General features: G+C 45.9%; 1 long non-coding RNA gene across 2 annotated transcripts; it reads left to right on the top strand.

Annotated features, from left to right (window-relative positions):
- The first annotated feature begins 1,429 nt into the window (after nt 1–1,429).
- On the top strand, nt 1,430–11,775 carry LOC138756619 (uncharacterized). 2 transcript variants are annotated; one of them, XR_011353196.1, is made up of 3 exons: nt 1,430–1,588; nt 2,309–2,358; nt 11,298–11,775. It is a non-coding gene; the product is annotated as an uncharacterized lncRNA (long non-coding RNA). The 2 variants fall into 2 exon arrangements; XR_011353195.1 differs by having other exon boundaries at nt 11,295–11,775.
- The last annotated feature ends 2,865 nt before the right edge of the window (nt 11,776–14,640 follow it).

Below are 14,640 nucleotides of genomic sequence, written 5' to 3'. Positions count from 1 at the left end.
TCGAGAGACCTTAGCGAATGGCCCACCTTTTAAAATTGCCAAAGCCCTTCATCCACAAGGCCTATCACTCAAAGATCTCAATGCCAGGATAAAGCGAGACCTCATCCATCATCCTGTTGTTGAGGGCAGCCTCCAAACTCACAAGCTGCCCACCCTCCAACCGGATGGCATTAGCATCAATGACTGGTTTTAGTTACCTCTCCATCTATCCCAATGTCTCCTTTCTTCTAGCTCTGTCTCTCTGTCTCTCTCTCTCCCCTTTTCTGTCACCTTTTCTCCCTGCTCTGCATCCACAGAGCCAAACCCCAATCCTCCCTCCTCCTCAATCATTTTCACCTTTCCTCTCTTCTGTCCTCCTGTCCATGTCCATTCCATCCCTTTTATCTGTTGGTCTGTATTCCTCCCCCTGGTCATTCTTTTAATTCAGGCACCTGCCTGCTTTTTACCCATACCTTGAAGAAGGACTGAGACCCGAAATGTCGGTTATATATCTTTTCCTCTTATGGAGATGGCGAGACTGGCTGAGTTCCTCCAGCATTTACTGTGTTTTTACTATAATCACAGTGTCTGCAGACTTTCACACTTTATAAGATCAACTGCCAAGGGGAAAGGGGCAGTGGGATTACACTGTCTCCAGCACCTGAAGGATCCTCTCCCAAGCTGTCATCACCGAGTCTTGGAAGCCCCTCTCCAACCTCTGCATCCCCTTTATTGCTCAGCTTCTCAACCTCCTTCATCCCCACAATATTTAAGGTGGATAGTTCCGTTTCTAGTCGATCGAGATCTCCCAGGATGGTAATAAGTTTCAGGGAGGAACTGACCTCAATACTAAAATATATCCTTCTACATAGTACAGGCCTTTTGGCCCATGGTGTAAACCTACTCGACAAACTAAACCTTCCCTACCTCACACCCATAACCCTCTTTTCCTTGCATCCATGTGCCTGTCAAAGAGTCTTTTAATGTCCCTATTGCACCAGCCTTCACCACCATCCCTGGCAAAGCATTTCAGGCACCCACAACTCTCTGTGTAAAAAAAAACACAATTTACCCCTGATGTCTCCCCTAAAGTTCCACCCCTCACCTTGTACAGATGTCTTCTGGTGTTTGCTAGTCTCGCCCTGGGATAAACGTGCTGACTCTCCTCCCTATCTACGCCTCTCATAATTGTGTAGATCTTGTCACTCAGCCACAGGGGGTCCACCTGATCACAGAGCCAGGGGGACGATCCCTCCAACACTTTGACACTGAGTTGGCCTGGTAGGTTTTGTTGTTACATTTTGCAACAGATCTATCCAGTTTTTAATGAGCAGAATTCCAAACCAACCCAAATTCCTATTGTTCCATCACAATGAATAGAATTCCCGATCTAATTAAAACAGTTGAATACAAAGTCCTAATTTAATCTTCAAATATTTCCCATGTGGTTTCATGTTAAAACTCAAAAAGCCCCAGTGCCAACTGTGCACGGAGCTGGAGCCAATACGTTTCACAATTCTAATCATGTTTGTGTAAAATATTAATTTTAAGTATTTCCTGTTTAAATTTAATCAGTGAATGAATGACTAAAATGAACTGCAGAACAAAGGTTTGTAAATTGGTTGTTTTAATGGGAACTTTATTGGAATTTCAATTTTTTCTGAGATGATTCCTCCTCCCTTGAACTGTCAGATTCACACTGGGCACCATATTGTGGTGCTTCAATACTTTCTGATGCCAACTCAGAGATTATTCGAGGCAAGTGTGCAGTGGGAGGTAAATTGTTCATAGGATAAATCAGTCATGGACTCAGTCTAATCCACACTCCAGTCCAGACTGTCTCACTCTAGTCCAGTTTGGCTCATTCCATCCAGTCTGGCTCACTCCAGTTCAGTACAGATCAGTCCAGTCCACACTTTATTGCTGATGACCATGTTCAAGTTCACAGTTTAAGCTCGCTCTGATCTGCTCCTGTTGGACTTGCTCCACTCTGCACACCTCTGCAGCCTAACTCATGCTGGTCTGCATTGGCTAGGGTTGTGGCTGTCATGTGACAGCACTGCCATCCCTCCCTTGTCAGAGGGCACACCAGCTACTAATCAAGGTTTGGTTCTGCCCTGCCCCTTAATGCACACCTTGCTCTTGGTTCCATGTAAATTACGTGGACATTACTGGACTCTCCAGCCTGCCTGTACTTAGCCTTGGGCCATTGGCTGTTGTAATTGGATTAACCCTCCTGGGGCTAAGTCATTTGACCCTGCTAATGAGCTGGGCTGGAACCTCCAGCACTATAAAGGTGCCATGTGTTTGTTTTTTTTCTCTTTAACAGCTTGGGACCACTCTAGGCCTAGAAATGTGGAAGGGTGCTGGAGAAACCTGGTAAGATATGCCCTGGTAAATGGATTGGGAGTGTTTAATTAGTGTTTCTTGTAGCATAGAGTTGTGCCTGTACAGAGTCAAGGGATGGTGGGGCGTCTTGATCATTGTGTTTGTGTTTGTGTGTGTGTGTGTGCGTGTGTGTGTGTGTGTGTGTTTTATTCCCACACTATTTTCCCCACGTTCGTGATTAATTGTCTGCATTTCTTTTCCATGGGTGCTGTAAACTGCCTGTGCGCACCCACGTGTGTGTTGCATAGTTACCATTTCCCACACTTGCCTTATGTAAATAAAATCCTTCCCCAACAAAACTGTGTTCAAAGTCCTTGCCTTTGAAACCTACAAAACCTGCTTCCTCACTCACAACATGGTCTGAAGACTATTCCTGCTAAGAATAGTATTTTTGCCAAATGCATTCATTTCCTCCGTTCCTGCCTGGCATGATCCAGTCCACCCTCCGTTCCTGCCGGGCATGATCCAGTCCACCCTCCGTTCCTGCCGGGCATGATCCAGTCCACCCTCCGTTCCTGCCGGGCATGATCCAGTCCACCCTCCGTTCCTGCCGGGCATGATCCAGTCCACCCTCCGTTCCTGCCGGGCATGATCCAGTCCACCCTCCGTTCCTGCCGGGCATGATCCAGTCCACCCTCCGTTCCTGCCGGGCATGATCCAGTCCACCCTCCGTTCCTGCCGGGCATGATCCAGTCCACCCTCCGTTCCTGCCGGGCATGATCCAGTCCACCCTCCGTTCCTGCCGGGCATGATCATGTCCTGTTGAGTGTTTCAGTGCTTTCTTGTGGAGGTTCTCATTGGACTGCATTCCTTTCTCATGGAATGTGCTGACCAGTGGGCACCCATCAGTATCAATGCCATCTCCCAGTACTTGCCCCATAGCCTTATAGTTTAGAGTCCATAAACACCATCAGTGCCTCTGCTTCCCACATTCCCCTTCAAATTCCCTAGTGCCACTCATTGTTAACATGGAAACTACTTCCATCCTTCATCAGTGCCCTCCACTTCCTTCTGGAACATAGATCCAGCCACTACCCCTCTGACCAACTCTCATTTGCCAGCCTCAGCTTGCACTTATTCTGAACAACTTTTCTTTTGGTTCTTCTCATTTTCTGCACAAAAATTGTTGCCATGGTAATTGAGTGTCCAGCAATACCTGCCATTTTACTGGTTACTTGGACCAGTTCCACATTCAACTCTCTCTGCTGCATCGATGAATGCATAACTGCCTCTGCCTGCTGTTTAGCCACCCAGACTGCCTCTGACCCACCCTCCTTTATCTCCGAAGACCAGCTGCCCACCGATTTCAGTGATAAACCTTTGGACCATCACAGCTCCCTCAATGACTACCTCTGCCATCTGGTTGTAAGGATGCCAGTCCATTCTCAACTTTTCCATCCCTGCCACACTTGCTTTTCTTTGCCAGACTTCTGGAATGTTCTCCAGCAGACGTGGTTTCACCTCTGCCATGGCTGGCTGAACTCTTTCTCCACTTGTCCCCTCTCCCCGGAATCGCTGGACCTCACCTTTTACCCCACCTTTTACCCCACTAACCTTCATCTTCGGCCATCTCCAACAGGATCTCACCACCCATCTCCAATGCCCTCCCCTTGCTACTTCCCACAGGGATCACTTGCTCTGTGTCTCCCTGGTACAGTCTGTCAAACCTTTCCAATTTGTCATGAGTAAGGGTGTCATGTTTAGCGCAACCCATTACAGTACCAGTGACCATGGTGTGAATCTTGCACTGGCTGAAAGAAGTTTGTTTATTCTCCCTGTGTCTGCATGGGTTTTCCCCAGGGGCTCTTGTTTCCCCCCTCAGTTCAAAAATGTGTTGGGGGTTGTGGATCAATTGGGTGTAATTGGGCGGCATGGGCTCATGGGCCAAAATGACCTGTTACCATGCTGTATGTCTAAATTTAAATTTAAAATTTAAGAACATAACCAGTTCTGACAGGAAGTCACCAGCTCACAATGTTCATCAAAAAGTCTGCGAAAATCAGGAAATCTGACATGATAGATGTTGCTGGAAACTAGTGTCAAGCATCATCTGTGGAGGTTGAGAAACATTGACTCATTTTCTCTATAGATGACATTTACTGGGAGTGATGTTTAAATAGGGCTCAAGGAGTTGGGACCTTTCCCATTCAGCACACAGTATCTGCAACCCACTACCATCAAGAAGGAGGTAGAGGAGCATCAAAATCATAGCTACCAGGCTGGGGAACAGCTACTTCCTGCAGGCTGTGAGACTGATGAACTGTATCTATAACTGGGACAATCATTTCAAATACAGTAAAATCCCTGGTATCCGGCACCTACAGGAATTGCGGATGCTGGATATATGAATTTCAGGGTTGCCTGTGACACACCTACCTAATACACCTGCATTAAGAATAAACAATTTAAAAGACAGTGCAAAATGTAAAGTGATTTATATTAAAAAAAAATCATTATTGTAGACCTTAATTATTACTTTAGTCAGGCAATTCCTGTAACTTGCACAATTCAAATTTAAATTCAAACCCAGTTGCTGGCACTGTAACAGCTCTGCACTAACTGCTACGCTGTCGTGTCATGGCTTGGCTGTATGAAAGAAGATTTAGGAAAGGGGCTGTCCATGTCTCTGCAGGCTCGCTGGTGGCTGATGAGGCCAGTGTGGGACAGACGTGCCCGGCTGCAGCAGCTGTGAGGGAAATTCTGCTCTGGGTTTGGTGCTGCTGTGTCACGGTTTTTCCTCTGTCTCCTTTTGTCCTCGAGGCCAGCCCTGCATGGAGACAGGCTGGTAAATGGTGAATGCTAACCTTGCCACTGTCATAATTAACCCCATCCTCCCCACCTTTATAGCTAAAGTCTTCTTAATATATTAATTAAGATAAAGACTCTTACAAGGCAGGGGTAGGGAGACACTTTGGGAGAGCTCCAACAGCTGCTGTGGGCAGAGCATGACGGGACGCTTCGCTGGCTGAATGTTTGCTCCCATCTCAACCAAGGGGTCAAGTGTTACTTTGCAGAACATTTACTATTTTAAACTGTTATTTACATTTTTATTTATTTTAAATTTATTTATTTATTTCCTCCAATATTTATTGCTAATTATGTAAAATGTTCAATTGTTTAACAAAAGATTTAGACATACAGTAACAGACCCTTTTGGCCCAGGAGCCTGTGCCACCCAATTACACTTAATTGATGGACAACCCCCCCCCCCCCCCAGTATGTTTTGAACAGTGGGAGGAAACCGGAGCACCCAGAAGAAATCCACGCAGATATGAGGAGAACGTAGAAACTCTTTACAGACAGCGCTGGATTCAAACCGCTGGCCCTGTAATACTGTTGCCCTAACTGTGTCACCAAACTTGGGTTACCGATTGTTTGAATTCCAGATACCGGGGATTTTACTGTATTTATATAAATATTTATTTTTAGAATCAGAATTTATTGTCATGAATGAGTCATGAGATTCATTGTTTTGTGGCAGCGTCACAGTGTAAACATTAATATAAACCACCTTGCTTTAATTTTTCATGCACTATTTTTATTTATTTTTGTAAGGTATATGGATCATTTAGGAATCTATGGCGGAGGGGAAGAAGCTGTCCTTGTGCCGCTGAGTGCTTGACTTTAGGCTCCTGTACCTTTTTCCCAATGGTAGCAGAGTGAAGAGGGCATAGCTATGTGGTGGGAATCCTTGAGGATAGAGTCTGCTTTCTTAAGACACCGCCTCTTGTTAATCACCATATCTTATGTGGTGAGATTTCATCCGCCCGCAGATGAGATCAGTAAGAATCCTCAGCAAATGTCCTCTTGTAATTGTTAATTAGCCGACATTTAAGGTTCTGGCTGCCTCATATTATGTGTGCTGAACCATTGCGTGAAGAGACACAGTGAGGCTCAAGGAATGTGCCAGGGAGTCCCTAGTCATCCAGCAAGGAAACAGGCCACTCAGCCCGACACATCGCGCTGACCAGTGGGCACCCATCAGTATCAATGCCATCTCCCAGTACTTGCCCCATAGCCTTATAGTTTAGAGTCCATAAACACCATCAGTGCCTCTGCTTCCCACATGCTCTCCAGGGACTTGTCACGCACTGGGAGAAAAAGTCCCCCTCCGGTCCCAGCTGCCCCCTCACCTCAAATCTTTTTTTTACATCTCTGAGAGGAAACATTTCTTGCAGGAACATTGAAAGGGGACAGAACTGAGGTGTACAGGATTATGAGAGATAAGTCTCATCATTTTATTTACCTCAACCATGCCCCTACTTAACCTATTCTCCTAAAACATAGCAAGCCACTCTTCTTCTTGTAACTCCATTCATCCCAGGCAATGACCAGGTGAGTGTCCTCTGACCCCTCTTCAGTGCAAACACAGCGGTCCCACCGTGAGGTGACTGGAACTGCCTGCAGTACTCCAGCTGAGGTCCAGCTGATGTTTTAACTGCCATGGTGTTTGGGTAGGTCATTCACCCCATCCTAAAGTCTTTCAGCCTGCTCTGGAATGTATGTGAGAACTGTGAAATCCAATCTGCCAGAACAATAGGGATGTGATGCAGGACAGGAGGAGGAAAGGTTGACTACCTGGAACAGCCGTGCTGTTCAGCAATTGGAATTATGGCCTGGATTTTTCAGCTTGCCACTGATCCAGTTTCTCCCATTCAACGTAGTAAAAACACAGAAATCCTGGAGGAATTCAGCAGGGCTTGCAGTTTTTATAGGAGATAAAGATATATAACTGATGTTTCAAGCTTGGGCTCTTCTTGAAGGTATGAGTTAAAAGTAGGCAGGTGTCTGAATTAAAGAAAGGGCAGGGGAGGAGTAAAGACCAACAGAAAAAAAAGGTGTTAATTGATTATTAACAGGAGGATAGGAGAGAGTAATTGATTGGGGGAAGGGGTGTCAGAGAGTTTGGCTCTGAATGCAGAGCTGGGGATGAGGAGACAGAAGGAAAAGGGGGAGAGAGTGGCAGAGGTTAGGAGACAAAGAATAGACCAGTGGTTTTCAAACTTTTTCTTTCCACTCACTAAACTATCCCTATGCCGTTGGTGCTCTGTGATTAGTAAGGGATTGCGTAAGGTGGTATGTGAGTGGAGTAAAAGATTGAGAATCACTGTTCTAGACCCAATTGTTACTGAAATATGTTGCTTGAGAAAAATTGTCATTGGCCCATTTACTTTGGAGTTATGAAACTGTGCACATAACGAGTCAATTAAATCAGTGACCTTCAAACTTTTATTTCTACTCACGTACCACCTTAAGTCTTCTTTGGCTTGGCTTCGCAGACGAAGATTTATGGAGGGGAAATGTCCACGTCAGCTGCAGGCTCGTTTGTGCTGACAAGTCTGATGCGGGACAGGCAGACACGGTTGCAGCGGTTGCAAGGGAAAATTGGTTGGTTGGGGTTGGGTGTTGGGTTTTTCCTCCTTTGTCTTTTGTCAGTGAGGTGGGCTCTGCGGTCTTCTTCAGAGGAGGTTGCTGCCTGCCGAACTGTGAGGTGCCAAGATGCATGGTTTGAGGCGATATCAGCCCACTGGCGGTGGTCAATGTGGCAGGCACCAAGAGATTTCTTTAGGCAGTCCTTGTATCTCTTTGGTGCACCTCTGTCACGGTGGCCAGTGGAGAGCTCGCCATATAACACGATCTTGGGAAGGCGATGGTCCTCCATTCTGGAGTCGTGACCTACCCAGCGCAGTTGGATCTTCAGCAGCGTGGATTCGATGCTGTCGGCCTCTGCCATCTCGAGTACTTTGATGTTGGAGATAAAGTCGCTCCAATGAATGTTGAGGATGGAGCGGAGACAACGCTGGTGGAAGCGTTCTAGGAGCCGTAGGTGATGCTGGTAGAGGACCCATGATTCGTAATCCCTTACTAATCATAGCACATGTCATAGGGATTACTTAAAGTGGTATGTGAGTGGAAAGAAAAAGGTTGAGAACCACTGATTTATACAAATAAATAAATACAATTCATAAATATGAGAGTCTCGGATGGTTAGTGTGAACAGTTCCTTTGGTCGTTCAACATTCTTACTGCTCGGGGAAGAAAGCTGTTCCTCAGCCTGATAATGCTGGCTCAAATACTCCTGTATCTCTTTACTGATGGGAGCAGTTGAAAGATGCTGTGTGTGGGGTGGAAGGGGTTCTCAATGATTTTGCATGCCCTCTTCCGACAACAATTCTGATAGGTCAGGTAAATGGGGGGGTGGGGGGGGGGAAGGGATCCAGTGATCCTCTCTGCCACTCTTATGGTCCTGTGGATTGACCTCTGATCCATTTCTCTGCAGCGACTGTACCACACTGTGATCCAGCCGGCCAGGTCTCTCTCTATAGAGCTCCTATAGAAGGTTGACATAATGGTGGCCGGTAGCCTTGCCCACTTCAGTCATCTCAGGAAATGCAGTCACTGTTGTGCCTTCCTGACAAGTGAGGAGATGTGGTGTGTCCATGATAGGTCACTTGTTAAGTGAACTCCAAGGAACTTGGTGCTTTCCACTCTCTCCACTACAGAGTGGTTGATGTGTAATGCAGGGTGGTCACTCCTGGTCCTCCTGAATTCCAGAATTATCTCCTTTGTCTTGTCCACATTGAGACTCTGGTCACTACCTAAATTCCTCTAAAGATAAAAATCCAAAGAGAAGCAACTTCACCTGTGAATGAATTGGGTATTCCCTAGACTCTATCCTGGGCTGGCCTGTGTGTCACAAACCAGCAGTCTTCACCATTACAATTTCATTTTGTGTCGCTGTTAATGAATTGCCGACCAGACTGAAGATCTGGCAGTCCCTCCAGTGAACCTGCAATTAATTTGTGATACTCTGGAAATAAACAAACAACAAAAGTGTTTCTGCTGAGAATTCAGATCTCAGTGAAAATGCTCTAATTGAAGTCTATTGGAAAGGCTATGGGAATAAATTAAAACATTGTGTGGTTGAAGTATAAACATGAAACTCAACAGGTCAAACAGTGTCCTTTATGTAGCAAAGATAAAGATACGAAACCAAAATTTCGGGCTTGAGGCCTGTGATAGTACAGATTCTATCACCAATGTGTATATGTACATATGTACAGACTGTAGTGTAGGATGACTGTGATTGGCTGAGAGTGTAGCCACACCTACTGGCAGGTCTTAAAGGATTGCTAGCAGACCAGGTTATTTGGACTGGTTGACCTACTTGTGATATGCTCCAGTCTTTTAGTTAATAAAAGCCATGGTTTGGATCAACAAGTCTTTGGTTCTTTCGACGCGCATTACAAGGCCTTCATATAAAATTCACTGTTTGACCTGCTGAGTTTCTCCAGCATTGTGTTTTTACTGTCTGCAGGTCTTCATGCTTCACAACATGTGTTTGACTGTGGGAAGGATAAGGAAATAGAGATTGGGACATAAGCTGGGTGGTAAGGTAGCACAGTTAGCGAAACAGTTAGTGCAACAATGTTACAGCACCAGCGATCGGGGTTGAAGTCTTGTGCTGTTCTCTCCATGTCTGCATGGGTTTCTCAGGGGGCTCTGGTTTCCTCCCACTGTTCAAAACATAAAGGGGGGTGTAGATTAATTGGGCGGCGCGGACTCGTGGGCTGGAAGGGCCTGTTACTGTGCTGTATGTCTAAACTTGAAAATTTAATTTAAATTCAATAACAGATGCCCTGAACACACACCTTTGCTGTTCTGATGAAGGGCCATGGGCCTAAACCTTTAACTGTTTCCCCTCTCCACAGGTTTTCAGCAAACCTCCTGCTTTTATCTACCATTTCTTTAAGACGTCAGAGTAGAATTATGCCATTTGGCCCATTGTGCCTGCTGTGCAACTGATTTTGTTTTAAAAGGGAACATCTTTTCTTTTTAATGAAGTAAAGATGCATCGTAACAGTGTTTATCAAACACACTCTGACATTGTCAGTGGAAAACGAGGAAAGGTTTGATCAGAGGTTTCACGAGCATCTTGGGGGAAAGATGAAAGGGAGGAAGGCTCAGTGAGGGAACTCCAGAGCTTCAGGGCCTTGGCAGATGATGGCACCTGCTGTCAGTGGATGAAAATGAAGAATGTGCAAAAAGGCCAGAAAAACACATTATATTCTAGAGATACTCATAAAGGAAGATGACCAGGAGGGAAAAAAAAAGAGGCAAGAGATAAACAAAACAAATAGACAACAGGCATGATGTCCCTGATGAGTGCAGCCAAGTCATCCTGTAAATAAAACACAGCAAGAGGCAACGGAAAAGGGCTTTGGGGAATGAAGGCCGGTGTGCCATGGGGATCGGTGCAGGGTCTTTAAATTAGTCCCTGATTGAGTTTGTTGTGGAGTCTGATGGTGGAGGGGTAGCAGCTGTTCCTGAACCTGCTGGTGCGAGTCTTGTGGCACCGATACCTCTTTCCTGATGGTACCAGTGAGAACAGAGCATGTGCTGGGTGGTGTGGATCGTTGATGATTGCTGCTGCTCTCTGACTGCAGCATTCCCTGCAGATGTTCTCAGTGGTGGGGAGGGTTTTACCTGTGATGTCCTGGTCTGTGTCCACTACATGGGTGTCTCTATACCAAACTGTGATACAGCCGGTCAGCACATTTTCCACCACATATCAGTAGAAATTTGCCATTTCAAACCTTCGCAAAGTAGAAGTGACGACATGCCTTTTTCCTGATGCTATTAGTGTGTTGGGTCCAGGAAAGATCCTCTGATATAGTGACTCCCAGGAATTTAAATTTGCTCTCCTTCTCCACCTCTGTTCCCTCAATGATCATTGGATTGTTCACATCAGATTTTTACTTCCTGAAGTCAATAATCGGCTCCTTGGTTCAGGTGACATTGAGTATGAGGTTGTTGTTGGTGCACTATTCACCCAAGATTTCAATCTCCCTCCTGTATGCTGACTCATTCCCCCCCCCCCTTTTAATACAACTCACTACTGCTGTATCATTTTACGCAATTCCCAGCAGAACCAGAACTCGCAACAGCCCTTTTGCCTGCACACTGTACCTCCCTCCTTCATTTGCAAGGCCACAATCATTCAGTCTCAGCTCCTTCAGGGATTGCAGCTCCTGTTGTGCCGAAGATCTCTGCAGGTTCAGATTCCAGCTGGCCCAAATGTATTATCGCTCAGATCGACCTCTGCCAGCTTCGCCACATGACTTCCGCATCTACTGAACTTGTGTTCGCTCCACATTCTGCCTCTCTGAACACTTCACAGACAGCACACAAATAGCTGAACGATGACCTTGTGATTACTCCGAATCCTGTCACCATGAGTCAACACTTTAGTTTTGCAAAATTAATACCAGAAAATATGCTGAAGGCTGAACATTTTCTTTATGAACTGTTATGTTGCCAGGGTTTCCAGAGCAATAAAAGATGGTGCTGTCATGTTATAGCATGTATTAATGAAAATAAAGACTAGAGCCTTGAACTTCCTCACAACCGTGTTCAACTTGAATGATGTAAGATTTGGAAAGAAGGTTGGGAGGGAGTGGGTTGCGCAGACCTGTCACCGTTCTCTCAGTGTTACTGTAATGTGGCGGGATTTGGAAACTGGCTCTTCAGGCCATCTAGTCTGTGCTAAACTAATTCTGCCTTATCCCATTGACCTGCACCCAGTCCATAGCCATCCCTTCCATGTACCTATCCAAATTTTTCTTAAATATCCATATCAAGCACACGCTCGCCACCTCAGCTGGCAGCTCGTTCCACACTCCCACCACTCTCTGTGTAGAGAAGTTTCCCCCTAATATTCCCTTTAATCATCTCATCTTTCACCCTAAACCAGTGGTTCTCAACCTTTTTCTTTCCACTCGTATACCAATGGCATAGTAAAGTGGTATGTGAATGGAAAGAAAAAGGTTGAGAACCACTGCCCTAAACCCATGTCCTCTAGTTCTGGTCTTACACAACCTCAGGGGAAAAAGCCTGCTTGCATTCACCCCTCATAATTTTGTACACCTCTACCAAATTACCCCTTGTCCTTCTATGCACCAGGTAATAAAGTCCTAACCCGACAGTCCAGAAGTCTAGATTAATAGGCTTAAATCACTATAAACTTACATGGCCCAATTCCAAGGCAGTACTGAGGTGAGGGGATTGGGCAGTACCACCTATATTAGGAATCCTGAGGGGGAGGAGTTACAGTATCAGGGGCTGCATATGCTCAGGTCCGATGACTCCATCCTCCACCACACACCCTAGAAAAGCCAGACGTGAAGTACAGAACACACATTTCTTCTAGCCATACACGAGGTTTAGAGCTTTGGCTGTCTGGAGATTAGCACCATGATCCTGCTGGTCATGGCCACAGGTAGTCATGTTGTCCAGGTAGGGAAAGATGGCTTCAGTTGGTGGTCATCCACTATTCAGTCCATCTCTCTCTGGAAGACTGAAACCCAGTTTGTGACTCCAAATGGGACCCCGAGGAAAGGGTAGAGCAATGTATTTGGATTTCAGTAAGGCATTTGATAAAGTTCCCCATGCAAAGCTCATTCAGAAAGTAAGGAGGCTTGGAATCCAAGGAGACCTTGCTTTGTGGATACAGAGTTGGCTTGCCCACGGAAGGCAGAGGGTGGTTGTAAATAGTTCGTATTCTGCATGGAGGTCAGTGACCAGTGGTGTTCCGTACAGCTCTGTTCTGGGACCCCTCCTCTTTGTGATTTTTTTTTAGTAAATTACATGAGGAAATGGAAGGGTGGGTTAGTAAGTTTGCAGGTGACACAAAAATGGGTCCTGTTGTAGATAGTCTAGAGTGTTGGAAAGGGTTACAAAGGGACATTGATAGGATACAGAGCTGGGTAACCACTGGAAAACCAGCACTGGTCACCAGAAAAGCCAGTGAATTAGAGCAGCTGGTTAGTCTCGTGACCAGACATGGTTTCTGAAGTGAAAACATTGAGTTTAGTAAATCTGTTTGCAGGCAAGGTCTTTTCATTTAAAGCTCAGAGCACCTTTGAGAAATATAATTTATATGTCATGTATATGTGGGGCCATTAACCTCCACACGATTCAATGGGAGCTATACAAACATAGGAAATATAAAGCAGCTCCCATGACCTTAACTTTGATCAGCAAAGTAATGAGGTGTTGTAGAATTGTCAGGCTCACTACAGTGCTCAATTCAAGGAGGTGCAGCCAGTCAATGTGAAACAGGCAAGGGGATGATGGAAAGCAGAGGCAGATGGAGCTTCCTTCACTTCACATCTGGTGGTTTTTGGAGTGAGCTCATCTTGAAATGGGGAGCATGCACTCAGGGTAGGGGTGGGCCATTTGGGAGTGAGACGAGGAAATGGCTCTTCATTCAGAGGGCAGTGGAACCCTCCAGCTCAGAAGAAGGTGAGTGTCACAGCCATCAAAGAGTGGTTACAATTTTTGGACAGTGAAGAATGAAGAGGATCTGGGGATTGGGCGAGGAGGAACAGTTGAGCTGCAGGGAGAAGTGTGATTGAGCTGACTCAAGAAGCACTTGGCCTTCTCCTGCCTCCCATGTTCTGAAACTATGGTGGGGTGTGGGACTCCCCTCAGAGCATGGTAGATGGGTGGGACCATAGGTGTTATTGTCTGAAGAGGTTTAGTTGCCAACCTCAATTCCTTGGGGGAAATTGGGAAAAACAGATTGGAGGATTCAGACCAAAGGTGAGACCCAGTACCCTCCTGGGTGAGAAGAAGATATAGAAATGGTTCAGTTGTCTCAAGTCTGGCTTTGATTTCCAGCTTGTCTGATGACAGACAAGTCTGCCCTCCCTCTACACAATGTTGAGGAACAGGAGAGGTGACAACCTCTTGAGCTTGTGCTACTATTCAGTCTCCATCTAAGTTGAGGGACAGAGCCCTCTGTGTGCATACCAGTCTCCTAAATGAATTAACATGATTACTGCCCTAGAGTTCACATGAATTGTGTATGCTGTTCAAGAAATTTGACTGCATGAAACTTTTTTTCAATGCTTCTCCCCACCCAGCCCCACCCCGGGACCCATGCTCAAAGTTGCTCATTTCTGGATGAGAACCCAATTGTGAACATCTCCAGTTTGGATCAACCTCTCTGATTTCAACCAGCCACCCACAGGGTGACAAATGCTATGGAAAATTGAGTCACATTGTTCTGAGGAGTGTTGGATTGTTGGAACAAACAGAACTTCACAGCACTGCCACCCCTCACTCTCCATATCCGGACTCATCCCACACAACTTCTGATTTCAGAGTTCCAGTTTCATACCAGGAACCCACTGACCTCTTCCACCAGGCCCCAACAATCCCTGACCCCTTCCACCGGATTCAGGAGCCTGGACATGCACTTGGGTCCCA

This window comes from Narcine bancroftii, chromosome 3 (assembly GCF_036971445.1).
Source record: "Narcine bancroftii isolate sNarBan1 chromosome 3, sNarBan1.hap1, whole genome shotgun sequence".
In the NCBI taxonomy this organism is placed as follows: domain Eukaryota; kingdom Metazoa; phylum Chordata; class Chondrichthyes; order Torpediniformes; family Narcinidae; genus Narcine; species Narcine bancroftii.
This window is presented reverse-complemented; position numbering and strand designations above follow the sequence as displayed.